This window comes from Ovis aries, chromosome 3 (genome assembly GCF_016772045.2).
Source record: "Ovis aries strain OAR_USU_Benz2616 breed Rambouillet chromosome 3, ARS-UI_Ramb_v3.0, whole genome shotgun sequence".
Taxonomy (NCBI): Eukaryota; Metazoa; Chordata; class Mammalia; order Artiodactyla; family Bovidae; genus Ovis; species Ovis aries.
Window position 1 is genome coordinate 180,078,569 of NC_056056.1, and position 26,747 is coordinate 180,105,315.

At 45.0% G+C, this 26,747-nt stretch overlaps 1 protein-coding gene across 1 annotated transcript in view; it reads left to right on the top strand.

Annotated features, from left to right (window-relative positions):
• Positions 1-26,747, top strand: part of LOC101102047 (apolipoprotein L3-like) — a 234,245-nt gene that overhangs the window by 175,565 nt on the left and 31,933 nt on the right. The gene's annotated exons all lie outside the window — the stretch shown is intronic.

Here is a 26,747-nt window from a genome sequence, read left to right on the forward strand (position 1 = left end):
TGAAGAGGTCACTGATTCACAGGCCACAGTGTTGGGATCTCCAGGAGATGGGAGGGCTCAGACATGGGACCTGGGAGAAGTCAATGTCACAGCCACTGATGATCCAAGCAATGGTCAACTCACAGGGTCTGAACAGAGAGACAGAGTTCTGAAAGGATGAGAAGACTCTAAGTCTAGAGGAGGGATGAAGCCTAGGCAAGGTCTTGTATTGGTTGGGATGGGGATGCTGAGCTGCTGTAACGAAGGGCTCACAAAATATATTGGTATTATCAACAAACAATGTAGATTTTTTTCATTTCAAATATGAAAATCCAAGCTGCTAGGTATTTGGGAGGTAGGTGGAAGGTAGGTTGACTGTTATTGCTCTGCCATCATTCCCAGGGGGTTGTACATGGAAGCTGGTTCTCATCACACATTCCAGCCCAAAGGAAGGACAAAAGAGGACATGGAGCACAGGAATTTCCCCTCATCAATGTGTCTTAGAAGATCCACACATCATTCCCCTCACCTTTGATTAGTCAGAATTTAGCAGTGAGGTTACATGGAGGTACAGGAGAGTCTGGGCTGCCACAAACCCACCTAAAATTCAGTGTCTTCTGTATAAAAAATAAGGACACTAAAAATGGTTAAAGTGGCCAATTTTATGTTATGTATATTTTACTACATTAAGAAAAAGTTTTAAGCTTTTTTATTTTTTTAAAAAGGAGGGAAGGATGAAAATTTGGGGACAATTATTAGACTCTTCTACAACCACCAATGCAGAAAAAGCATGGCATTTTTGTGGGAAAAAAACTACAAGATATTACCTGGTCACTGTTCAAAAATTATTCAAAAAGCACAGAATAAGTGTCACCTTTTTTGCTGATCTCTCTAGATTAATCTCTATTCAATATTTTAAAAACCTTCTGGGAAACAAAATTTTTTTATTTGCCCAGCAGTCAGATAGTAAAGCTCAGTGGCCTGCCGCCACCTCGTCCTCTGTCTCTAAACGCCCATTGTCGCCATATACAGGGGAGACGCTGTGACGCAGCGTCAGATGTGACCTCTCCCAATCTCTTACAGTTCTTTAATCTCAGTGGAGCCCCTCTGAGCACCTCACCATCGCCCCAAGGGGACCACAGCCAGAAAATGATCATAGACATTTCTGGGTTTTGTATTCACAACCACAATCTGAAAGTAAGATTTGGAATTACTTGGAAGAATAAGCATCAGGGTGGAATTAAGAATGAGGAGGTGTCTAATGCCAGTAGTCAGAGACCAGTGGGAAAGTCAACAGCTCAGTGGAGGCAAGTGAAGAGGTGAGCACTTGCTGGGACCAGGGTGGGCGGTCCACCTCAGGGGCCAGCAGTGAGGAAGGATGAGCATGGGGAACGAGAGAGGCTGGACAAGGAGGGGTATTAGCATGCTTTAGGCTCCAAAGACACATGTGGATGGCCGGAGAGGGAGCAAGGACCCCTCTCTTCCAAAAGGGAGTCTGCGATCAGTGGCCCTTGGCTTTCATGCTCATGTGTGGTGGGCGGTCAGGCAGCCCTGGGGACTGCTCCCTCCCCCTGGGTGGGCAGACATGGGCACCCTCCAGCACTGCTCCTGCACAAGGTGAACAGTCAATCCACAGGACCTTAAGGGGGAGAACTGATATTTGTGGGTCCTATAGTGGGTTAATTGGTGGCCCCCTGAAAAATATGTCCATGATGTAATCTTTGCAACTGTGTATGGGACCTTATGTGGAAAAGGGTCTTTGAAAATTCTTTAAGTGAAACATCTTGTAATGAGATCATTGCAGCTTATCTGGATGGATCCTAAATCAACTAGCATCCCCGTAAGATACACACAGAGACAACAGAGAGTAGGGGGAGAAGGCAATGAAAAGACAGAGGCAGGATGCAGGGATGCAACCACAAGTCAGGGAATGCTGCAGCTACCACCAGCTGGGAGAGGCAGGGAAGGCCCCCCAGGACTCCTACTGGAGTGGGCCCTGCTGACAGGAGGCAGCACTCCAGACTCCAGCACTGGCTCCCCCCACCTCTCCCATCACCTCCTGCTGCTCCCTCCCGAGGCCACAAATGTGCACCTGCTTGGAGGCTGGACGGGTCAGCTGCTGGAAGCCTGGCAAGCGTTCTGTCTAGAAGCTTGCAGTTCTCTTGAGCAACCGTGAGATGTTAGTGGTGACCCCAGAAAGAAGAGGGGCCTTATGTGGAAAAGGGTCTTTGAAAATCCTTTAAGTGAAACATCTTGTAATGAGATCATTGCAGCTTATCTGGGTGAGTGTGTTGAGGGTACACAGTCTGTTCGGCAATTTGTAGGAGGCAGAGGGGATGGAGGAGGTCAGACCCTTTCTCCTGTGCGTTGGCCACCTTGAGGTTGCCCCTGGGTGCTGTGCTGAGGCTGATGGGGAAGGGGTTCTTTCTGAGATACAAAGAATCCAGGTTTATCACCACCCTGTCTCTCAGGGCCTGTTCAGTGCCAGGCTCTGAGGGGACACTGGGACCTGAGGGGGAAAGGACAGGTGACCTAGTGGGGAGACCCAGGGCTTTGTCTTCCTGTGCTCTCTGGGGCCTCAGTTCAGGACTGTGGGCGATGAGTGGTCCTGCGCAGGGGAGGCCGGCCCGGATGGAGGAAGTAAGAAGGGCTTACTGCACTGTCTGTGTTATGATCTTGGTTTTGCAATATTAAGATTAAAAAAAAGCCAAACTGTAGGCATGTCAATATAACAAGAGGGGCATGACCTTAGATCTTTTTGTTTAGGCAGGCAGAGACCAAACCTAGAAACTTTGGGATTTTTAAATTCGCATTCCTAGGACTTTCCTGGAAGTCCCATGGTTAAGACTCTACACTTCCACTGAGAATATTGTGGGTTTCATCCCTGGTCAGGGAACTGAGATCCCACATGCCAGGAGGCCCAGCTGAAACAAAAAATAAAGAGAAAAAATAAAAAAAAGAATAAAATGTACAATTTGATCAGTTTAAAATATTTATAATAAAATCTCATTCCCCACCTATATATTCATATCTTAAGGTCTGGACTTGGCCTCCGCTCTGCCCACAGAGAGCTAAGTGACCCTGGGCAAGTCACCTCCCAGGGAATTTTTTGTTCTGATTTCTTGTTTTTAAAAGCTGATTTCAGTCTTCCCGTGTGGGTTTGTAGCCTCCTCAACACACATAGGAGTTTGTAGCTCCTATGTGTGTTGAGGATGTTCACCCGTATCTACTGTAAATATTGCAAACACTATCTCCAGGTCTCTTGTATTCTGATCTGGTTTATGGTGTCCTTTGCAATTTTCAATTTTTAAGAGGTTCAGTGGTTTCTGGGATTTGTGTCCTGGTGGGAAAAGTTTCCTCAACTCAGCAGTATTTTTCCAGTATGTTTTCACTTTGTCCAGTACGTTTGCAGTTAGCTTTTTTTTTTTTTTTTCTTTCAGGTTTACATTTAGGTCACTTCGGGATTCAGAATTGATTATATTTTTTTGTTTCTTCTTCCTAATTTTCTTCTACATCCTGCCTTCCCCCTCCCTCCTTTGCTTCTCCTCTCCTGCTCTCCCTCCCTCCCTGCCTGTCTCTTTCTTCTCCTTAAAGCAGGGCATGTTTAACAGGCACCTACTGCAGTCAGAAAGGAGCACACTCTTCTTTTTTCTCTCTCTCTCTCTTTTTTTATTTTTTAAATTTTAAAATCTTTAATTCTTACATGCGTTCCCAAACATGAACCCCCCTCCCACCTCCCTCCCCATAACATCTCTCTGGGTCATCCCCATGCACCAGCCCCAAGCATGCTGCACCCTGCGTCAGACATAGACTGGTGATTCAATTCTTACATGATAGTATACATGTTAGAATTCCCATTCTCCCAAATCATCCCACCCTCTCCCTCTCCCTCTGAGTCCAAAAGTCCGTTATACACATCTGTGTCTTTTTTCCTGTCTTGCATACAGGGTCGTCATTGCCATCTTCCTAAATTCCATATATATGTGTTAATATACTGTATTGGTGTTTTTCTTTCTGGCTTACTTCACTCTGTATAATTGGCTCCAGTTTCATCCATCTCATCAGAACTGATTCAAATGAATTCTTTTTAACGGCTGAGTAATACTCCATTGTGTATATGTACCACAGCTTTCTTATCCATTCATCTGCTGATGCACATCTAGGTTGTTTCCATGTCCTGGCTATTATAAACAGTGCTGCGATGAACATTGGGGTACATGTGTCTCTTTCAGTTCTGGTTTCCTCAGTGTGTATGCCCAGAAGTGGGATTGCTGGGTCATAAGGTAGTTCTATTTGCAATTTTTTAAGGAATCTCCACACTGTTCTCCATAGTGGCTGTACTAGTTTGCATTCCCACCAACAGTGTAGGAGGGTTCCCTTTTCTCCACACCCTCTCCAGCATTTATTGCTTGCAGATTTTTGGATCGCAGCCATTCTGACTGGTGTGAAATGGTACCTCACTATGGTTTTGATTTGCATTTCTCTAATAATGAGTGATGTTGAGCATCTTTTCATGTGTTTGTTAGCCATCCATATGTCTTCTTTGGAGAAATGCCTATTTAGTTCTTTGGCCCATTTTTTGATTGGGTCGTTTATTTTTCTGGAATTGAGCTGCATAAGTTGCTTGTATATTTTTGAGATTAGTTGTTTGTCAGTTGCTTCATTTGCTATTATCTTCTCCCATTCAGAAGGCTGTCTTTTCACCTTGCTTATATTTTCCTTTGTTGTGCAGAAGCTTTTAATTTTAATTAGATCCCATTTGTTTATTTTTGCTTTTATTTCCAGAATTCTGGGAGGTGGATCATAGAGGATCCTGCTGTAATTTATGTCTGAGAGTGTTTTGCCTATGTTCTCCTCTAGGAGTTTTATAGTTTCTGGCCTTACATTTAGATCTTTAATCCATTTTGAGTTTATTTTTGTGTGCAGTGTTAGAAAGTGATCTAGTTTCATTCTTTTACAAGTGGTTGACCAGTTTTCCCAGCACCACTTGTTAAAGAGATTGTCTTTACTCTATTGTATATTCTTGCCTCCTTTGTCAAAGATAAGGTGTCCATATGTGTGTGGATTTATGTCTGGGCTTTCTATTTTGTTCCATTGATCTATATGTCTGTCTTTGTGCCAGTACCATACTGTCTTGATGACTGTGGCTTTGTAGTAGAGCCTGAAGTAAGGCAAGTTGATTCCTCCAGTTCCATTCTTCTTTCTCAAGATTGCTTTGGCTATTCGAGGTTTTTTGTATTTCCATACAAATCTTGAAATTATTTGTTCTAGTTCTGTGAAAAATGTGGCTGGTAGCTTGATAGGGATTGCATTGAATTTGTAAATTGCTTTGGGTAGTATACTCATTTTCACTATATTGATTCTTCCGATCCATGAACATGGTATATTTCTCCATCTATTAGTGTCCTCTTTGATTTCTTTCATCAGTGTTTTATAGTTTTCTATATATAGTTCTTTAGTTTCTTTAGGTAGATATATTCCTAAGTATTTTATTCTTTTCTTTGCAATGGTGAATGGAATTGTTTCCTTAATTTCTTTTTCTACTTTCTCATTATTCGTTATAGGAATGCAAGGGATTTCTGTGTGTTGAAATATCCTGCAACTTTACTATATTAATTGATGAGCTCTAATAATTTTCTGGTGGAGTCTTTAGGGTTTTCCATGTAGAGGATCATGTCATCTGCAAACAGTGAGAATTTTACTTCTTCTTTTCCAATTTGGATTCCTTTATTTCTTGTTCTGCTCTGATTGCTGTGGCCAAAACTTCCAGAACTATGTTGAATAGTAGCGGTGAAAGTGGACACCCTTGTCTTGTTCCTGGCTTTAGGGGAAATGCTTTCAATTTTTCACCATTGAGGATAATGTTTGCTGTGGGTTTGTCATATATAGCTTTTATTATGTTGAGGTGTGTTCTTCTATTCCTGTTTTCTGGAGAGTTTTTATCATAAATGGATGTTGAATTTTGTCAAAGGCCTTCTCTGCATCTATTGAGATAATCATATGGTTTTTATTTTTCAATTTGTTAATGTGGTGGATTACATTGATTGATTTGCGGATATTGAAGAATCCTTGCATCCCTGGGATAAAGCCCACTTGGTCATGATGTATGATCTTTTTAATGTGTTGTTGGATTCTGATTGCTAGAATTTTGTTGAGGATTTTTGCATCTATGTTCATCAGTGATATTGGCCTGTAGTTTTCTTTTTTTGTGACATCTTTGTCAGGTTTTGGTATTAGGGTGACGGTGGCCTCATAGAATGAGTTTGGAAGTTTACCTTCCTCTGCAATTTCTGGAAGAGTTTGAGGAGGATAGGTATTAGCTCTTCTCGAAATTTTTGGTAGAATTCAGCTGTGAAGCCGTCTGGACCTGGGCTTTTGTTTGCTGGAAGATTTCTGATTACAGTTTCAATTTCCGTGCTTGTGATGGGTCTGTTAAAATTTTCTATTTCTTCCTGGTTCAGTTTTGGAAAATTGTACTTTTCTAAGAATTTGTCCATTTCTTACACAGGAACACACTCTTCTTTAGTGAGGCTTCGCATCTGGCCATACAGTTGGGCGGGGAAAAGTTTCTCCAGGCTCCTCTCTTCCCCCTACCAACAGACTTTCCGGAAGCGATCAATCAGAGGCTAACAGAGGAGGACACTCCAGATAGTAATCCAGCAGCAGAAGCACTGTCCAGCATCCACAGGCAGCTGAGGCCCCAGACAAGGGTCAGGACCAGGACAAGAATGGGAAGGAAGGACAGAAGGATGAGGTCAAGGGTGCAGCCACGTTTACAAGTGTTTGGCAGGATCCAAGAGCAGTCTCTTCTGCTGATACCCTCCTCCTCTCTCTGCCTTGGCACTCGGTCCTCGTGTTTCATGATTTCAGTTGGCTACCTAGCTCCTGGGCTTATAAAGCTTCCAGGCAGAGAAGGAGGCAGAGGACCAGCCAACTCTCCTCTCCCACGTGCTTCAAGGGGGGCCTGCCTGTATGAATTCTCTTCCACCCACATGTCAGTGCCTCCAGTCTCTGCCACCAGACACATTTCCTAGTGAACAAGCCGAGGGTTAGGTTACTCTTCCTGAGGGAGAACCCTGGGTATCGCAGAGGAAGATGTAGAAAGGAAGATTCTAGGATGGGGCTCAGGTGAGGCGATTTGTGGGAGGCTGTAAGGAAACAGGACCACTCTAGGTTGAGTGCTGCAGAGAATGGCTGCAGTGGGGGTGCGGCAGGAGTCAATGAGAGTTTCAGTAACTCCGTGTATGGAGACCAGAGTGAGGGTGAACGTGTGATTGGTAAAGAAGGAGCTGTGTTGCTTTTCAGCCAAGGGAGGAGGTGTGGTGTTGGTGGGGCACAGTGATGGGTCTCTGCTGTCTCCTTTACTCCTGCTCTCAGGGTGACCCTGTGAAGGCTGGAGTTCTTTGAGAGCCTTTACATTCAACAGGAGAAGAGCAGCACCCTGCTGTGACGACAAGCCAGTCTTGGGGTGTCAGGTATTTTTCTTGTTTTATTTCTCAAAACTTTATAAATGCTCACGTGAATAAACAGAAGGGAAAATAGCCATAGAATGCAAGACTCCTCTTCTTATTAAATTCAATTAAGAATTAAATACTTCCCATTATACTAATTCTTATTTGCAACTACTATGTTATATCTAACTTTGGTGGTGTATAATATATATAACTTTTATTTTGTATTGAGTACCGTTGATTAACAGTGTTGTTGGCTTCAGGTGTGCAGTGATTTAGTTATACACATATACATATCTATTCTTTTTCAAATTCTACTCCCATTTAGGTTACTAGAGAACACTGAGCAGAGTTGTGTGTGCTATGCAGTAGGTCCCTGATGGCTATCTATTCTACATTTAGCAGTGTGTACATGTGAATCCTTTTTGGATATATTTTTTCTAAAACGTTCTAATTTTAATATTATTATGGACTAATGTCCTTTAACAGACTCAGCCTGGTCCAATTAATAATATTTATTTTCCGTTATGATTCTGTGTGGGTGCGCCTGGTAACCACTGCTCTGAGTATCTTCAAGAGCATCCTTGCCTTTGCAGGAGCAGAGATGCCAGCCTATGGAGTTCACCTCCCCTTGCAAGGGGTCTTCCTTCCTCTGAGTGGACGGAAGCCCATGGGTGCACATGTGGGTGGGCAAGATGCTGCTGGACAGTGTGTCTCTTTAAGGTCACAGTTCACTCTGATTATTCTGGTTTCTGTGTGTTATCCACCCCTATGTTTGTAGAGAACTTGGTTTCATCAACATGAACGTGTCTCCTACACTGACAGTTGTCGCAGCAGCAGTTAGCCTTCTTATTTGCGCTTCATCTGGTTGCTCCCACCATTTTAAGGCGGTGGCACCAGACACTACCCCATTCTTGTGGATTACTAACTACTATAAAGTTATTTCTGCTGTCTTAAACTTTAAAAAATCCGAGTGCTAAGTGCGTATTGTTAAAATAAATCAATTTCTACAGAGAATTCTGCTCATTTCTTCCCAAGGAAATGCTTCTTTCTTTAGATAATTAATGTCTTTAGATGATATTCTTATCTTGGGGGACAGAATAGTGTGAGAGTGTTTGCTCTGGAGATAGGAGCCTGGACTCGAATTCTGGCTGTGGCACTAGCTGGGCACTTTGAGTAATTACTTAACTTCTCTGAGCTTCAGTTTCCTTTCTTAAAGGGTCATTGTGAGAACTAAAAGTAAGTGAAAGCCTACCAAGCACTTGGAATGTTGCTTGGTGCAAAAAGGGGAGTCATCAATCACAATAGCTAATAAATGCTAGGTATTGCATTTTTCTTTCTCTTGATTTAAAATTTTTAATATTTAATTACTTACCAGGAAAGAATTTCAGTTATGTTAATCCATTTTCTCATACCTTTCCCCATCTTCTCATAATATCATTATATTACTAAATTTATATCCTGTATTAGAAATCTTTGTAGTTATAAGCACTTGATTTAAACTTTTATTTCTGAGGTCCTCAGGTGCAGCCAGTGTTTCCTGACTCCCCTCTGGTGGAAGAACTTTAAAAATGGAAAATTTTTGAAAACTCAAACCCACATCTCAATAAGATTAGAAAGATATTTTATTCATAAAGTGAGAACAAGATGCATGGAAAAGGGAGATAAATAATGAAGCAAACAAGAAAAGGAAATATTAATCCTTTCCTTCCTTCGGGGCTTCATCTCCCAACTTCTAGCAGTGTACTTTAATTTTCATATTGATCGACAACAAATCCATTAGTTCTCATGTTTAAACGCTCTGCTTTGGGAATATTCTGGCAGTCCAATGGTTAAGACTCCACTTTTACTGCCATGGACCAGGGTTTGATATCTGGTCATGCAGTGCATCCAAATATATATATATGCTGCTGCTGCTGCTGCTGCTGCTGCTAAGTCGCTTCAGTCGTGTCTGACTCTGTGTGACCCCATAGACGGCAGCCTACCAGGCTCCTCTGTCCATGGGATATTCCAGGCAAGAGTACTGGAGTGGGTTGCCATTTCCTTCTCCAATGCATGAAAGTGAAAAGTGAAAGTGAAGTTGCTCAGTCATGTCTGACTCTTAGTGACCCCACGGACTGCAGCCTACCAGGCTCATTTGTCCATGGGATTTTCCAGGCAAGAGTACTGGAGTGGGTTGCCATTGCCTTCTCTGAAATGCTCAGTTTTGTTCAAAAAGTTAGAAATCAAACAAGAGCGTTAACATTTTTTATCTCCAATATTTCCTCCATTTCTTTCAAACAATTTGTCATATGATATCATGTCCCCTGTCCCCACAGATTCTGGACTTCTTATCCCATTCTGGGCTGGTTTCTCTCTAGGTCTGCTGCATGCCCAGCTAGGATCCTTGGATTCCCTTCTCTCTGGTTGATGTTCCTGATTCCTGGATCCACATCTTTCATGGTTATGTCTTATCTCACTCTATAAAAACACACACACCTTTTTCCCCTCTGCAGCTCATTCCCAAATAACTGTCTCAGAAACAACTTTGATGGTAACCTTTCTATTCCCATTTAGCTCCATTTCTTCAGTCATTTGTTTGTTCAATTTTCTGCAACCTTTCTCTGATTTTCTTTTCCATCCTATCTTTACAGTCATTTTGTAAACACTTTATTAATTTCCAAGATCTATTTTTGTTTGTTTCATTATTTATTTCCCTTTTCCAGGCATCGTGTTCTCATTTTATGAATGAAATATCTTTCTAATCTTCTTGAGACATGGGTTTGAGTTTTCAAATTTTTTCAATTTTCAAAAATCTCTGTCTTGTGACTTCTCTGGTGGTCCAGTGGCTAAGACTCCATGCTCCCAATGCAGGTGGTCCCAGTTCCATCCCTTGTCAGGGAACTAGATTCCACAAGCTCAACAAAGAGTCATATGCCACAGCTAAAATATCCCACTGCCACAACTAAGATCCAGCTTGGCCAAATAAATAATTTTAAAAAATTATCTGTTTCTTCTGACATCATTTTTATGTTTTTTTTTCCTCCAGGTTGTCATATTTCTCATATGTCTGATCCTGGATTGCCCATTCAAATTAAGATGGAGAAGGGTTGACGGGAGAATTTTTATAAAGTGATTGGATGAGGACCTGTGATTTCCATAAAATGGAAGTTTTTTTCTGGTGTCTTTCCATTCTGATTTCCCCACTTTGTTGCAGACGTAAGGCTGCTGTGAATATGGGGTGCACCATGGGATTGGTGAGCTTGTCCCCTGATCTCCCCTCTGGCTCCCTCTCATCTTGGTCCCTCTCTGGGGCTCTGCCCAGCAGACCATTTTTCTCGCCTCTACTCACTCTTGCTGTTTCTCTCCCTCTACTCCTCTCTATTCAGCTATCACTTCTCCATTCACTCAGTCCTCAAATACGTGTTGAAGACTCTAAGCTCCTATTGCCACCATTCAGGCTTTTTTTTTTTTTTTTTTTTTTAATTAGCCACAGAGTGAGGAGAGGCAGAGTATGGGTTCTTGAGCCCAAGAGTGGGTTGGAACCCAGTCTATGTTGAACAAGGTTTCTGACCTTGGGCAAATCACAAAGCATCTATGCTTCAGCTTCCTTAGTATAAACCGGGATACATGGGTACAGACTTCCAGCTTATTAGCATTATAAATATGCTTTATAATTTGTGAACTCTTAGAGCAAATACCAGTGTAGAACAAAGTCAGAAACACAAACCACTCTCATCAATAGCTGTTACTGTAACTATAAGGACCTTTACTATCATTTCAGCCAGGTTTTAGTAGGGGTAGTTAATAAACGCTTTTTAAAATTCTTAAAATAGCACATAAACATAAGCAACATTTGCTTTCTTTCGTTATCTCCCAGCACAAGATAGTCACAACCAGAATCAAAAGAGATTCTATCAATATAAAGATCTGCTACTGAAACAGCTGAGAACTGGCAAGACTGAAAGGCTGGACACACCACCTATCATGAGTGTGAATGTAAATTGGTGTGGTTTCTTTCCAAAGCAGTGCGGCTCTAAGTAGAAAAGAATTTGAGATGTTGATCCACTCAGACACAGTTATTCTACTTCTGAAATAAGGAAGCGGTCAAATGCATGCAAAGTTTTCCACAAGGAGGGTGTTCTTTGTATTATGTTTACATAAATAATTAGAAAGAGCCCCAAATTAAACAGTCAGGGGAAGACAGCAGAGAGGACAGAGCACCATTCAGGTCCTCAGCCACCCAGGGCGGGGCTGAGGGATGGGGTGGGGCCGGTGGGACTCCAGGTCCTTGTGGGATAAGGACTCTTGCAGAAACAAGGAGGACATGGGCTGTGGGAGCTGAAGCCCCAGGAACTTTATCAAGGCAGAGACTTGAGCACAGGGAGCAAGACATCCTTTTAGAATGAATGAGAAGAGTTATTTACTGACAAACATATGTCCACAAGTATATATTTTTGTATATTAAAGGGCACAGAGCATAGTCATCACAAACCTGGGATTTGGATCAGAAAGACTTGGGTTGAAGTCCAGGCTCTGGAATCAGTGTGAAAACTTGGGCTGACCTAAGTTTAGGTGAGTTTCAGAAGTCTGCACGTCATAGATGCTAGATCAATATCTCCTATTACGAGTCAGTGACACAAGTGTTCCCAGTCTCAATTTCCAGAGTATTCCTTCCTGTTTGTTCTTTCTCTGGTTTTATTGCTCCTATAACTTTGCAGATGACTGTCTCCTGTCTAATTACCTTCTCCTTGTGCCCCAACAGGAGATCAGGACTCTGATTTGGCCTGGAGGGAACTGGTGGGATGATGAGTAACTTTCCTTAACTAGTGGCCAGCAGAGCCCAGGAGACAGAGAACCACGCTGGGTTAAGTCCCTGGTGGCACTGGTGGCCGTCCCAGGGGAACCCACCAGAGAGCTCGCCCCTCACTGCGCCCTGCAGTCACTGCTCACTCATGATCGAGCCAACTGTCTGCTTTTTCTTCCCCAAGAGTGAAGCCACACCTCCTTCCAGCCTGACGCAGACAAGGAGCTGAAGGGACATCTCTGAGACCCCCTGCTGCCACCATGAGCTCGGAAGACCTGGGGACTACACTGGTAGTCAGCAGTCTCTTATCTGGCTGGTTCCTACTTGTGACCCAGAACTGAGGTGGTGCCAACTGCCTGAATTAACCTAGAGAAGAATCAAGAACCAAGAAGGGACTGGATAAGCATCCTCGGGGCCCCCAGAAGAGTCAGGGGATTCCCCCACCCAGGGATCCATCCAGGACCTTCCAGGACCTCTACTCAGGGAGCCAAGTCTAAGGTATTCACTTTCTCGCCCTGTTGTCCTGTAAGTGACTCAGAAGTGAAGCCAGGACAGCCATCGGGAGGGGGACAGCAGAGGGAGTCCCCGAGGCCAGGTGGGGTGTGGAGAGGAAGTTCCGCAGCATCCCTGGAGCTTCTCCTGTCCTCTTCCTTTGTCCAAGCTTCCTCCTGCTCCCAGATCCTGGAGTGTAACCACAGAGGCCGTTTCCTCCAGTTCTCTCTCTGCCTCCAGCCCAACCACCCTGCAGGCGTCAGCAGACTCTGAACTGAACCCCAGTCTGTTGCCACCTGTCACCTATGTGATGTGGAGTGCCTTACCTGACCTCACCTGTAAAATTGGAAAAGTATTTCCCTATGTGGTGATGAGGATCAAATATAGTGTGTGTCCATGGCCTGGGCCACATAGTAGGTTCTGCCAAGTGTGGTACTATCCCCTCTACCTGGAATGTATTCATTTAGGTGGAAACCTCTCCCCTCCTCCTGAATCCCCCCTTTCCTGTTCTGTGTTTAGACACCTGCCAAGTGCTCTCATATATAAGCACCTGCTTATCAGGTGTGATACCTCAGGCAGGTGCTGACTCTATTGATCTCAAAGGCTTCCCTGCAGACACCCAAGTGCTCAGTTATCCCCCCATCCACCCCCACCCAAATCAATCAATACACAGATTTAGTGTTTTGTATTCCCTCCACGTGAGCGCTGTATTCCTTTCTCCCTTAGTGACACAGGAAAAAGAGAAAAATTAAAAGTCTTCATGCTGCAGGACAGAGAGAGGAAGAGAGATTTGGTTTTTCTTCTAATAAGGGCACTGATCTTAGTCGATTAAGGCCATACACTTATGGATGGTGTCACATCATTATAATTACCACCTTAAAGTCCCTATCTTCATATAGTCATTGCAAGGGTGGAGGAGCATTCAGGGCTTCATCTTATGAATTTGGGAGGATGAACAGTCCACCCAAAGCCCCAGATGAATCCATCATCAGTACCTAAGATGACTACTGCTCAGGAGGATGAACTTTAACCACTTTAAACTCAGTACCATTTACCTTCCATCATAATTTCTTCTGATCCTTTAATTTTTCTGTCTAGAAGGCAAAAACTTTTTTAAGGATGTCATTGAACATTTCCGGAAAGAGTGAGCAAGGAAGAACCGCATTTCCTACTCACTAAAGAGAAACCCTGAGAGAGTTTTGTGGCTGAGGCTGATTTGTCCAGGTAACCCACACAGGAGTGTCAAGAACTTCACTTAAGTCACCCAGATCCCCCAAAGAAGATCTCACCCAGGCTAGCTTCCTCCTGGCAGGCACATCTCCTCCAGGGAGCATCCTATGAATGGGGTTGAGGATGTTTCAGCTCAAGAATGCATGAGGAATATTTCCTCCATGTCATTTGCTGGCAGTGTATAACCTCAGGTTGAGAAGAGATAGAAACCTGCGAGAAGAGCAGGTTATATGACCTGGGCCAGTTACTGAACTACTCTCTGCTTTAGTTTCTTTATCTGTTCAGTTTTATTGTGAGGACGCTGAGATCATGCATGCAAAGTGTTACATATGATAGCCGGTATAGAGTAGATACTCAACTAATGTTAAAATTTAAAGGCTTGTTGGAAAGACACAGGGGTCAAGAGCCTTCTTCCTGGAGATGAGAACCAAGAAGGATATCCTTTGGGACAAGTCAGGAAATCTTAACACCAGCATCACTTTGTGTTCCTGGGGATTCTGACTAGAGTGCTTTCATTCCCCATCTTAGGAACTGTACCAACCCTGCAGGATCCTGCTGGCCCATATGGCAGAGAGGCTGCAGAGGAACTGGGTGGAGCTGGTGGGATCCTGGCTCTAGCCCTGCCCAGCTCTGGGGCTCTGGGCTTATGTCTTGAAGCCCCGGTCTGTCCTGTATTCAATGGGAACAGCAATTCAATTTGATGGACTATGGTGATGGCCTCAGAGTGAACTGCAGGGTCAGAGGTGGGGAACCAAGTGCAAAGATCTCATCCAAAGGCCCAGGGAGGCCTGCACCAGGGTCAGACCCAGGGTCAGGGTGGAGCAGAGGGTCCAGGTTGGAGGACGAGCAGGCAGGCTTGGGCAGCAGGACCAGGACTGGAGTGAGGAGAGTGGGCCCCGAGGACACAGAGCTGAAGGGCCTGTGACGCTAACAGAGGTTCCAGGAGTGGGAGGCGGGACATTTCTTTCTTCCCTTATGGGATCCGCTCACGCTGGGCTAGAGGGCCCTGGGTGATCCTGTCCTCCACACCCTGCCTGGGACCTGGGTTCTCACTCCATCTGGGACCCTCTTCTAGTCTACGTGGAGCTGCCCTGAGAGTGGGAAGGCCGTGTGGCTCAGGGAGCCTCCAGGGTCACAGTGAGTGGCTGCGATTGTGTGTCATTTGAGGGATTCTGAGGAGCCTCGCATGTCCCCACCCAAGAGGAGAACACTTCCTCCACCCGCTGTGCCAGTGCCGGTCTCTTCAGACTCAGCCGTTCAGATGGGCGTTTCCTCAAGTCTCTTGAATCTTTAGAGGATCCACAAAGTTGCACACAGCCTTGGGGTGCAGACTGGTGAAGCTGTCACAGGTAAAGTGTGAGTTAGGCTGGTGATACCTGAGATGTCAGGGTGCTGAGTCAGGAGCAGGGAGGCGGGCTGGAGCGTCCAAGAGGAACCAGGGCTCCCAGCACAGCTCCTGCTTCCCTGTCAACTGGGCCAGTGATGGACCCAGTGATCTTCCTCTGGGAGGGTCAAGGAAATCAGGCTTGGGGGAGAGCAGATGCCAGGCAAAATGATCATTCGGGGTCCTTTTAGCTCTGAGTTTTGATATTTTTAAACATTCCAAGTACAGAGAGTTAGCCAATCTGAAAACTCTGGGGGTACAATTCCCAGGACTGTCCTTACATTTGACACCAATGGCAAATTTGGGAGATTCCCACAACTTACTCAAGTTTAAGAACTCCCTCAAGGGATGCACAGACTCACTGAAAGCTGTCATGATCCCAGTTACAGTTTATTACATGGAGGGATGCAGTTTCCCATCAGCCACGGGGCAGAGTTTGGGCAGGTTTCACACACGAAGCTTCCATTGTCCCCAGGACATGTTAATGTCCTGGATTCAGTGTGCGGCAGGGCACACAGAACACTGCCCTCCAAGGACACTCACCCTGTTTAAAAAATTATCCTGACCTGTGGTCTCCAGCCCCTCCTGGAGGTCAGCCTAATGCCCTAGAGTCCAGCTTCTCCAGAGGTCACAGAACTGATAACCACATGACCCAGAGGCTACTCATCACCTTGTTAGACTGTCCAGTGGCCCAGGCAACAAGGACACTTGTATCAGCCAGAATATTCTAGGGGCTTAGGAACCACTTCCCAGTAGTCAAGGGCAAAAAAATGTTGACTCCTCACTACACTCTCAGGCCCCTGAGTGACAGTTTTTCTGCTCTAATCCCACTTGCCTTTGTTTTACCTGTGGAGTTCCCACTCTACACACACTTTAGAAGTGATGGTGTTGATCTGCCTGTGAGATGTCTTTATCAAATACTTCTCTTAAGAGTATCCTAAGGTGACTTTTGCTGCTTTATTTCAGGATTGAATATGTACATGGAGCATCTACAATGCCCAAATATGTGTTTAATGTTGAAAAAATGTTTGCATTTGTAAAATTCTTTCCTGGTGATTTATAATAAAATCTGCAGCTTATGCAGAATAATTCTTGCTGAACCTATTTTACCGACTAACATAGTCTTTCTTAATACCTTGACATTCACTGTTACAGGGAAGAGGCAGATACGCTACGTAAATATCTGAACAAGCTGCACAGAAACTTGGCCGTGGGGGACTAAGACAGGCTCCAACGAGGCCAGTTGGACAGAAAGAGGTTTTTGGAGACGTTTCCTCAGGTGAAACAGAAACTTGAGGAGGGCATAAAAAAGGTCCGGGCGCTGGCAGACAAGGTTGACAAAGTGCAGAGAGGCTGCACCGTCCCCAAGGCGGCAGCCGCCCCTGCTGGCTCTGGGTCTTGCTTCCTGAGCACCTTTGGCCTGGCTCTGGCACCCATGTCAGCAGGGGCCAGTCTGACACTGTGTTGGTGGGGCAGGGCTGGGAGAAGTGGCTGCTGTGACTGGTGTGTCCACCATCATGTTGCAAAGTAAAAGCAGGTCATCGGCAGAAACTGAAGCCAGTCGCCTTGTGTCAACTGGCATCAACGAAAAGGAGGTGACTTTGGGGCTTCTACATAAGATCACAGCCCAGATTGTTTCCTCTACAAAGAAGCTCTACCAAGCTATGAAAGGCCTTGGGAAGAATGTCCAAAACATCAAGCTGGCCAAAGCTGACCCTCAGTTAGCAGCCAGTTCTCAGTGCTTCATGACCACTACTCAAGTCTCAGTCCAAATTGGCAAAGTCAGGAAAGCTTTGGGAAGCATAGCTCTTGCAATGTCCAAAGGAGCCCAGATGGTGCGTGCAGTCACTGTAGATGTCTTCCATTTGACGGGTGTGTCCTTCCTGGTAAAAGAGGAGCGGGCAAAGACAGAGTCAGTTGAAAAGCTGAGGCAGCAGGTGCAGGTCCTGGAGAAGAATTTGGAAGAGTTCACTCGCACCTATGAGAGCCTGCGACAGGGCCTGACACCCCCACCCCAGGACAGTGCAGGGACCAGGCACACGTGTGAGGTGAAGGTTCAGAGTACCTTGTTAGAAGGAAAAGGAGGGGCAGACAACACTGATGGAGCTGGGTGTTAGGAATCTGGCATTTTTGCAGCTGAGCACAACAGGGGAGGAATGCATACAGGTGGAAGACGGGAGAGAGAAGGAAGGAGCCTGGAGCCTGGACTAAGGGAAGAGAGTGACCGGAGGGGAGATCCACTTATTTTGGACTAAAGAACACACTGGGGGCAGAACAGAGAGGCAAGGGATGTTGGTGATTACGAGTGAAATGACACAGAACATACAAGACACACAAGAGACAGACAGGACACCACTCTGGCCAGAGGAACAGAACTGCGCAAGCAAGCTTACGGTTTATTTTATATAGCTTCCCTGGGCAGAATTCCAGATTGTATGATGAAGCCTTCTCAGTATAGCGCATGTGCATAATTGTTATCGTACAGCAAAAGGGAGTGAAATTCCGGCCTACTGCAGAATCTGTCCAGAGCCCTTATCACAAGAAGGGAATGTTCCCTTATTTGCAAGGGACCATTAATCTCAAGGCTGTGTCCATCTCCTTGGCAGAACATCCTGTTTGCAAGCAGCACATCTCCCCTTTCCCTATTGTGACCGCATTAACCCTTCAAGGGAACTAGCAATGAGAGGCCAGGAATATGAAAGGGTTTAAAACGAGAGAAAATCAAAGAGTTACGATTACTGAGGTCCAGGAGAAGCATCTGAGGCTCCTCCATCGCCCTCCCCAGGGTTTGCTGTCCCAGCAAGAAGAGTCTCCCCCTGGTGGTGGTCTCTAGCCCTCCTTCTCCAGCATCACCTTCGATCCCAGTAGGTTTATCTTAATTAGGCAGTGTCTTCGTTCTTTCTTTTTTTTTCTAATTGAAGTACAGTTGATTTACAATATTCTGTTACTTTCACATGTACAGTAAAGTGATTCCGTTTGACATGTACCTGTACATGTGTACATGTGGGCTTCGCAGGTGGCTTAGTAGTGAAGAGTCTGCATACCAATGCAGGAGAGGTGGGTTTGCTCCCCGAGGAGAAACATCAATAACCTGAACTATGCAGATGACACCACCCTAACAGCAGAGATTGAAGAGGAACTAAAGAGCCTCTTGATGAGGTGAAAAAGAAGAGTGAAAAAGCTGGCTTAAAACTCAACATTCAAAACACTAAGATCATGGCATCTGGTCCCATCACTTCATAGCAAATAGATGGGGAAAAAAGTAGAAATAGAGACAGACTTTATTTTCTTGGGCTCCACAATCACTGCATATGGTGACTGCAGCCATGAAATTGAAAGAAGCTTGCTCCTTGGAAGAAAAGCTATGACAAACTTAGACAGCATATTAAAAAGCAGAGACATCACTTGGCTGACAATGGTCTATATAGTCAAAACCATGGCTTTTCCACTGGTCACATAAGGATGTGAGAGTTTAACCATAATGAAGGCTGAGTGCCAAAGAATTGATGCTTTTAAACTGTGGTGCTGAAGAAGACTCTTGAAAATCCCCTGGACAGCAAGGAGATCAAACCAGTCAATCCTAAAGGAAACCAACCCTGAATACTCATTGGAAGGACTGATACTGAAGCTAAAGTTCCAATACTTTGGCCACTTGATGGGCCAACGCATTGGGAAAGACCCTAACACTGGGAAATCGAGGAGGAGAAGGGTGCAGCAGAGGAGGAGATGGTTGGATGACATCTTGGAGTCAATGGACATGGGTTTGAGCAAACTCCAGAACACAGAGATGGACAGGGAAGGCTGGCGTGCTGCAGTCCATGGGGTTGCAAAGAGTCAGACACAACTGAGCAACTGAACAACAACAAATGACCCATCAGCCCCACTACTGGGCATATACCCTGAGAAAACTGTAATCAAAAAATGCACGTATATGCTAAGGTACATAGCAGCACTATTTACAATAGCCAGAACATTGAAGCAACTTTGATGTCCATTGACAGATGAATGGATCAAGAAGATATGGTACATTTATACAATGGAATATTACTCAGCCATAAAAAGAGTGAATTTGAGTTAGTTCTAGTAAGGTGGATGAACCTAGGACCTGTTATACTTAGTGAAGTAAGTCAGAAAGAGAAAAACAAATATATTAATGCTTATATATATGAAACCTAAAAAATAATGGTATTGAGGGACCTAGTTACTGGGAGGGAATGGAGACACAGATGTAAAGAATGGACTTGTGGACACAGTGGAGGAGGGAGAAAGTGGGAGGAATGAGACAATAGTGTCCGCCTGTGTCCACTATCAGGTATAAGATGGACAGCTGCTGGGAAGTTGTGGTGTAGCTCAGGGAGCCCAGTCTGGCACTCTGTGTTGACCTAAAGGGATAGGATGGGGGGAGGGGATGTATGTTTAATTATGGTGATTTGCATTGTTGAATGGCAGAAAACAACACAACATTGTAAAAAATATTTTTTCTATATTTAAATAAATTTTTTAAAAGGAAAAAAATAAAGTGAGTGGGTGGGAGGGGTGACTATGCTAGAATTTCCCACCAAGAAAGCACCTGCCCACCACTGTCCCTCTTTTAGGGATGACACCCAGAGCCAGCTGTGTCCAGAGGACCCCAAGCTCCAGGCAGTTGGCGTCCTTGAGTCCCAGCAGCTCCTGTGGAGTCAGGGACTACAAGACGGGGTGGGGCGGGGTGGGGGGGGGCAGCTGCACATTTGTCCCCTGACCCCTGTGTGTTTGTGCTCAGGGGCATCTATTCTAGCCTGAACTCTGAGTGCTGGGGGACGGAACATGAGTGTGCAGTATTTGGCCAAATGGACATTTGCAGGACACGAGCTGCTGCTGCTGCTGTTTGCAGGACAAGTTCTGCTGCCAAGCAAAAGCCCCGAGGTTGTGGCTGGCACAAGGGTGGGCAGTTGCAGTCGACAGATGGACTTGCTGACTACTGTCTGGAGTATTTTTGCAACTGCTTTTTTTGTCTTATGAGTCTGCAATTGCTAATTTTGAGATGTCTCTGATTCAAGAGCTGAATGATGGTGGTGAGAATCAGTGGGTAAAAGAAGGGGAGGCGGTGAGTCCAGCTTTGTGACTTTGGGCACAAATGATTCAGTGACTGAATCCTCTAAGTCTGCTTTCTCATCCTTGCACAGGAATGAAGAGAATAGCAGGCAATCCAATGGGGCTTTGGAAAAAAAGAGAAGGTAATGCAGACACCTGGAGCCCAGAAAGTAGCGCTTCTTGTTGACTGAGCACTACTGAATGCCAAGCCTTGTCTCTACTTGTCTTATTCATACACTCAGTGACGCTGGAAGCTACACACTCTTTCTATGAATAAGGAAACCAAGTCACAGCAAAAACCTGGGGGAGGTGAATTCCAGGAGGTCTGCATGATCGCAAATTCTCTCCCCACTCACATACAAGGTGGAGACATGGACACAGCAGAATGGGGCCCAGAGTCTCTGTGGGCAGAGATTGTGGGAAGAGTTCAGGCAGCTTCCCCCCGAGGCTGGGGCTGTTCCAGGAGTGAGCTGACACTCGGTGCCAGTTGCAGTGGGTCCCCATGGACCTGGAGCATATCTACTCCCTATGGCCACTAGGGACTCGGGCCACCAGACTCACCTCATATGCCAGATAAATTGGACAAGTTTAGTGATATTTAATGTTTGTGACTCAGATCAAGCTGACAGGGAGGATTTACAGAAGAAAATAATATTTTTTGCATATCTGAAGATTTAAGAATTTCTCTTCTGCTGGGGAAATAGCATAGTCCAGCAAAGATACCAAAATGAGATTCATAGAAACCAGTCAGCTTCCCCTGATAGCTCAGTTGGTAAAGAATCCACCTGCAATGCAGGAGACTCCGGTTCAATTTCTGGGTCGGGAAGATCTGCTGGAGAATAGATAGGCTACTCACTCCAGTATTCTTAGGTTGCCCTGGTGGCTCAGATGGTAAAGAGTCTGCCCACAATGAGGGAGACCTGGGTTCGATCCCTGGGTCGGGAAGATCCCCTGGAGAAGGGAAAGCCCGCCTACTCCAGTCTTCTGGCCTGGAGAATCCCATGGACTGTATAGTCCCTGGGGTCGCAAAGAGTCAGACACGACTGAGCGGCTTTCACTCACTTCATTTCAGCCTGCTTCCCCACTTTGGGTCAAGTCTGAACCTTGGTTTTCTCTTGTGACACAGGACTAATAAATGCTTCCACCACTGGGTGTTGTACCATACATCGTTATGTGTGTGAAAATGCTTTGCAAATTGTAAAGGGTTGAGGTGCTGTTGTATTTTTCCACAAATGTTGGGCTTTTCAAGGATTTTTTTTTTAAGTTTGATTATGATAAAATGTACATAACACCAAATTTACCATTTTAGCCATTTTAAAGTATACAGCTTGGCAACTAGACCCATAACCCCTCCACAGAACATATTACATTTTGCAGAATGGAAACGCTGCCCCCATTAAACATTAACCCCCTCTTTCCCCTTCCCACAACTCCTGGAAGTTACCTTACTAATTTTCTCTTTGGACCTGCTTACTCTTAGTGACCTCATATAAGCAGATTCATACTGTGCTTATCATTGTGTGACTGCCTCATTTCACTTAGTGTAATGTCCTCAAATTTCATCATGCTGTAGCGTATGTCAGAATTTCCTTCTTTTTCAGTGTGACTAAAATTCCATTGTATGTATTTGAAAGTGAAAGCCGCCCATTATTGTCCGACTCTTTGTGACGCCATGGACTATTCAGTCCATGGAATTCTCCAGGCCAGAATACTGGAGTGGGAAGGCTTTTTCTCCTGGGGATCTTCCCATAGTATGTATATATGGCGTCTTTTCTTATCTATTCACCCACTGATGGACGCTTCGGGTACTTCTCCCTTTTGGTCACTGTGAGTAGTGCTGCTATGAACAGGAGTGTATAAATGTCTCTTCCAGAGTCTTTTTCAGTTCTCTTGCTGAAGTTGCTGGATCATAGGCTGATACCAAATTTAATTTTCCACAGTGGCTAGATGGTACTTTTTAAGACCATATCTTAGCACTACAGTGACAGCAGACAAGAATTCCCTTGGTCTCCTGATTGCCAGGAGGACAGAAGTGGCTGGTGCCCTCTGGCACATGTCCCAGGATGTCTGGTGTGGTTTTCGGGGCTCCCGCTCCACCCCCACCCACTACTCCTCACCCCTCTTGTTTTGCGATCTGCTGAACTTGACTCTGCTTCCTCTCTCCAGGTAAAGCTTGTTTGCAATATCTTTAGAACCTAGTAGTGTACCTTTCAGCTTCAAACCTCTAATCCAAATCAATTACTCAAGTACCTGTCTTTTAGGGTTCAAAATCTTTTTTTTAAATAGGGAGGAAAATTAGGAAGAAAGGAGTCTACAGAAAAAAAAAAAAAGACAAGATTCAAACCAAATCTGACATTGGACATTTAACACTTGCAAACACCACACCCAGGCCCAGGCCCTCCTGATGCTCCAACTCCTGTCTTCCTCACCCTTCTGCTTTCTTGGGCCTGATCCAGGGGCCTGGAGGACTACTTGCTTTATATTCTTGGGCTCCAAAATCACCACAGCAATCTCTTTTTAGCAAAGCAAAGACTGGGTCTCAGCCTGGAACCCTTGCGCAAGATCTCTGACAGGTGGCTGCTTCCACTAGGAAGATTGAAGGCAAAAGGAAAAGGTTGCAATAGAGGATGAGATAGTTAAATTACATCATTGATTCAATGGACATGAACTTGAGCAAACTCCAGGAAATAGTGAAGGACAGAGAATCCTGGTCTGCTGCAGTTCATGGCATTGCAAAGAGTCGGACACCACTGAAGGACTGAACAACAACTGTTCACCTGGGGAGGCAGGTGGAAATGCAATGCAGGGGAGGGGCAGCCTGAGCAAAGGCCCGAAGATTGTGGATAGTGACTGCAGCCATGAAATTAACAGATGCTTTGGTGCGGTCACCACAATGATCTGAAGGGGGTCTTTGGCAATCATGTGGGAACACGAAACTGCGGGGAAGAGAAGGGCTGACTGTGAGCCTAGTGGAAGCAGCCGCCCATCAGAGCTCTTGCCCAAGAGCTAAAGAGATTGCTGCGGTGATTTTGGAGCCCAAGAATATAAAGCAAGAAGTCCTCCAGGCCCCTGGATCAGGCCCAGGATCTTTTCCAATGAGTCAGCTCTTCGCATCAGGTGGCCAAAGTTATGGAGCTTCAACTTCAGCATCAGTTCACTGGAGTGAATATTCAGGACTGATTTCCTTAAGAATTGACTGATTTGATTTCCTTGCTGTCCAAGGGACTCTCAAGCACCACAGTTTGATAGCATTGATTCTTCAGTGCTCAGCCTTATCTCTCACTGTTAGGCAGGGTGGTCGGCTCAATGAGGTGCATAACAGCGCCTGGGACCTGAGTCATGTTTCCTGTTTTCTTGAAGAACATTCCTTAACCAAATAAGGAAAATTTTCTATATGCGATAGCATAAGGAAGGCGTTGCATGAGCTCATTCTGCCTGTCCAATCAGGTATCGCCAAGTACCCTGTAACTGAGACAAAGAACTGACTGTATATAAATCGCCATACTGCTTTGTTCGAGGCTCTCGTCTGATTCCGCTGCGTCGGATGAGGCTTGAGCCCTAGGGCGCTAGAAATAAAAATTCCCTTCTTGCCTTTGCATTACCACGATGGACTTGTTCACTCTCTCGGTTGGTTTGGAGATATGGGCTCGGTGCATAACACTCACATCCATACATAAATACTGGAAAAACCATAGCTTTGACTATATGAATGTTTGTTAGCAAAGTGTTAAATGTCCAATGTCAAATTTGGTATGAATCTTGGCTCCTCTCTCAACTTCCTCCCTTTCAGCTGTTTTATCTGCAAAATCAGATCAGGTTCCTGGCCTGCATTATGGGAGGGAGCCGCAATGCCCCAGGGTCATGTCCTGGAATGAAGCAGCCCTGATGAAAGGTCAGGTTGACCTCCATGGGGGTCCAGGCCCACTCCAGCCCCTTCTTTTTGAGGCAAAACAGGAAAGTAATGGCCGTCCACCTGCATGGTTTATAAGGTATGGACATTTTCAACCCAGTTTCTTTAACTGCAACATGAAGCCAACAATTCCTAGAGCTGATGTGAGACTTAACTAGGAAATGTGTGTACAGTGCCAACGCAGACCCTGACACACTCAACCCTCTGTTTATGGTGGCTCTTTGCTTGGGAACCAGACAGCACACAGGACTGACTTTCTGTTTTAGGGCTTTCTGTGAGATCTGTTATCAAGGAAAAATAAACCAAGGTCTAAAAGAACAGCATGCAGTCAGCCTATCCCACAAGCTCCTACACTGAACCAAATGTCATTAACCACCAAGGATTTGAGCCTCAGGTGAGTCACAGGGACCTGAAGGTACTGGTTCTGATGACCATGATATAAGGGACAAGCCTAGAGATATCTGATCAAAACAAGTGGAAGGACATGGACACAGTGGCTGAGAGGTGGACTTAGGTCCCTCTCCCAGGTACCATGGGAGCAGAGCCTGGAATGGTGATCTATGCATGGGAGGGTCCTGGAGGGCTTCTCAGAGGAGGTGATGCCAGAGTTGGGCTTTACAGGATGAGTGTGACTTTTCAGCTGGTAGGGCCAGGTGTTTCCGGCAGAAAGACCTCTGTGAGAAAATGTCTAGAACTGGCATGGATGTGGCACTCAGCGGCAGCAGTATGACCAGTACACAATGAGCAGCTGGTATGTTTGGGGACTGTGCCATGTGCTGGTGGCACAAAGGTGAATGAGGCAGGCAGGAAGTGAGTAAGGATGAGAGCAGAGGGCAAAGGAGCCTGGAAAGGTGCTTATGGGGTAGGGAAGTGGTTTGCCAAGGGCCTCACAGTGTGTTGGTGACAGGTCTACATTCAGGGAGTGTTGAGGTCCTTTAATGTACTGGAACCTGGTGGTCTGGAGTTGATGATAAGAAAGTAAAGGAGAGAGAAAGAGGCTGATATTCCTTGGTTTACACAAAGCCAATAAAGTCCCTGACACAGGACTTGCTCTGTTCACGAAGGCCTCAGGCGCCTTCTCGAGGGGGTGAAGGTGCAGAGCACCTTCTCAAGAGGGTCTTAGAACCCCAGGCAGGAAAGTGAACCCAGAAAGCTTCTGCACTCCAGAAATTAGCCTGAAAAAGGGAGAGAGAGAGAGAGAAAGACAAGGGGACCAAAACTCTGATGGAGCAAAGGTGTTTTAATCAACATGGTGTGGGCATATATACTGTCTTACAAGGTAGTTATTCTGAGCAAAGATAAAGATTAAAATTCCAGACTTACAAAACATAGGCAATCCATATAAAAGAGAGAGAGTTGTAAACAGTCACTTTTACCATATGGTTCATAAGAAGGAAGAGGGTACTTATCACTGTATTAAAAAACTAATGAAGGAAATGCCTGGATCCCTCAGAACCAACAGAGGGTCTTGCCTGTCTTCTTAATTCCTAAATATTCAGGAATTGATAAGGAACAGAGGATTCTTTGACAGATCCAAAACAGCACACAGGAAGCCTCCTGTTAAATGCTTCCTGACAATTCCCCCTATTTTATTATATTTGTAAAATGAAATTTGATTTGTTTTCAGTTGTAGGCACTATGATTAAAATGAATCAAGAGTAGCACAAAATTGAAGCAAGTCTGGCCATGGGACCTTCTTCCCAGGGTCGTTGGAGATTTACTGGTAACCACAAATTACATCCAGATCGAAGAATCGAAAGAGAATCATTTCTTAAAGAGATAGAGGAGTTAAGCTAAGTATATAGTTTGCAATTAATACAAGTTACAGAACGTAAAGTGTTATTAAATTGTAAATTTCCTATGGCTATAACAAAAGGAAGTGGGACACAGGCCTGTATAAATTATGACTGATTATAGCGAAAGACCACAATTGGTCCCTGTGAAATGTCCAGTCCAAGTTCCAGGTTATTCGGTGCTCACTGAAAGTTTCTAAATGTCCCTGTTCAGGCGCCACTTGTTGAGGTCCTTTAATGGACCGGAACCTGGTGGTCTGGGGTCGACGATAAGAAAGTAAAGGAGGGAGAACGAGGCTGATATTCCTTAGTTTACACATAAAGCCAATAAAGTCCCTGACAAGGCACTTGCTCTGTTCACGAAGGCCTCAGATGCCCTCTCGAGGAGGTGAGGGTGCAGAGTGCCTTCTCAAGAGGGTCTTAGAACCCTGGGCAGGAAAGTAAACCCAGAGAGCTTCTGCACTCCAGAAATTAGCCTGAAAAAGAAAGAGAGTGAGAGAGAGAGAGACAGAAAAACATGGGGACCAAAGCTCTGATGGAGCAAAGGTGTTTTAATCAACATGGTGTCGGCATATATACTGTCTTCAGTTCAGTTCAGTTCAGTTCAGTCGCTTAGTCATGTTCGACTCTTTGTGACCCCATGAATCGC